Below are 2102 nucleotides of genomic sequence, written 5' to 3' on the forward strand. Positions count from 1 at the left end.
ACCGCATTCTAAATGTTGTGAGGCTGTGCAGGGAAAAAATTTGAAGGTCGAAAGACCAACTGGAGCCCAATCTATCTATTAAGGATAATTTATATATATATTTTTTTAATTCATAATATTAAAAAAAAAAAAAAAGGAGTAATGAGAGTCTTCATCCTCTACTGGTTGTGGGGGGAAACATAGGTAAAGTTTATGAGGAAAATGCTGAGGTTTTTATTGCTTCCTTTGCCTCAGTCTCCAGCAGCAAGAGCAGTGGTTCCCCTGGTACTCAGACTCCTGAACTGGTAGATAGGGACAGCGAGTGGCATGAAGCCCTCATAATCCATGAGGAAAAGTTTTGAGACCTGCTACTCCACTTAGACGTACGCAAGTCTATGGGGCCAGATGGGATCCACGTGTTGGTACTGAGGGAGCTGGCAGAAGTGCTCACCAGGCCACTTTCCACCATTTATTAGCAGTCCTGGCTATCAGGCAAGGTCCCGGTTGACTGGCGACTAGCCAATGTGACGGCCATCTACAAGAAGGGGCAGAAGGAGGATGTGGGGAACTACAGGCCTGTCAGTCTGACCTCGATGCTGGGGAAGCTCATGGAGCAGATTATCTTGAGTACCATCACGTAACACTTCCAGGACCACCGGGTGACCAGGCCCAGTCAGCATGAGTTTACCAAAGCCAGGTCCTGCTTGGCCAATCTGATCTCCTTCTAAGTCAAGGTGATGTGCTCAGTGGAGAAGAGAAAGGTTGTGGATGTGGTCTACCTAGACCTCAGTAAGGATTTTGAAACTGTTTCCCCCAGCATTCCTGGGGAAACTGGCTGCTCAAGGCCAGGAGGGATGTATGCTTTCTTGGGTTAAAAATTGGCTGTATCTTCTTTTTCAATAATTTCATCAGTGATCTGGATGAAGGGATCGAGTGCACCCTCAGTAAGTTTGCAGATGACACCAAGTTAGATGCAAGTGTAGATCGACTCAAGGGTAGGAGGGCTCTGCAGAGGGATCTGGATAGGCTGCACCCATGGGCTGAGGTCAACTGTATGAAGTTCAACAAGGCCAAGTGTCGGGTCCTGTACTTGGGGCACAACAGCCCAGTATAATGCTGGGGGAAGGGCGTCTGGACCCAGGCGTCTGGGCCCAGGGGAAAAGGATCTGCGGATATTGGTGGATAGTCAGCTGAATATGAGCCAGCAGGGTGCTCAGGTGGCCAAGCAGGCCAACAGCATCCGGGCTTGTACCAGGAATACTGTGGTCAGCAGGAATAGGGAAGTGATTGTCCCTCTGTACTCGACCCTGGTGAGGCCACACCTTGAGTACTGCATTCAGCTCTGGGGCCCCCAGCACAAGAAGGACATGGATCTATTAGAATGAGTGCAAAGGAGGGCCATGAGGATGATCATAGAATCATAGAATCATAGAATATCCTGAGTTGGAAGGGACCCATAAGGATCATCAAGTCCAACTCCTGGCACCGCACAGGTCTGCCCAAAAGTTTAGACCATGTGACTAAGTGCACAGTCCAATCTCTTCTTAAATTCAGACAGGCTTGGTGCAGTGACTCCTTCCCTGGGGAGCCTGTTCCAGTGGGCAACCACCCTCTCGGTGAAGAACCTCTTCCTGATGTCCAGCCTAAACCTCCCCTGCCTCAGCTTCACACCATTCCCACAGGTCCTGTCACTGGTGATAACGGAGAATAGGTCACCTGCCTCTCCACTCTCCCTCGTGAGGAAGTTGTAGACTGCGATGAGGTCCCCCCTCAGCCTCCTCTTCTCCAGGCTGAACAGGTCCAGCGACCTCAGGAGCTCCTCATATGTCTTCCCCTCTAAGCCCTTCACCATCTTTGTTGCCCTCCTCTGGACACTCTCCAACAGTTTAATGTCCTTTTTGTACTGTGGTGCCCAGAAGTGCACACAGTACTCGAGGTGAGGCCGCACCAGCGCAGAGTAGAGCGGGACAATCACTTCCCTCGACTGAATAGCAATGCCATGCTTGATGCACCCCAGGATACAGTTGGCCCTCCTGGCTGCCAGGGCACACTGCTGGCTTATGTTCAACTTGCTGTCAGCCAAAACCCCCAGATCCCTCTCTGCAGGGCTGCTCTCCAGCGTC

The sequence above is a fragment of the Anser anser genome (genome assembly GCF_964211835.1).
Source record: "Anser anser genome assembly, contig: HAP1_SCAFFOLD_32, whole genome shotgun sequence".
Classification (NCBI taxonomy): domain Eukaryota; kingdom Metazoa; phylum Chordata; class Aves; order Anseriformes; family Anatidae; genus Anser; species Anser anser.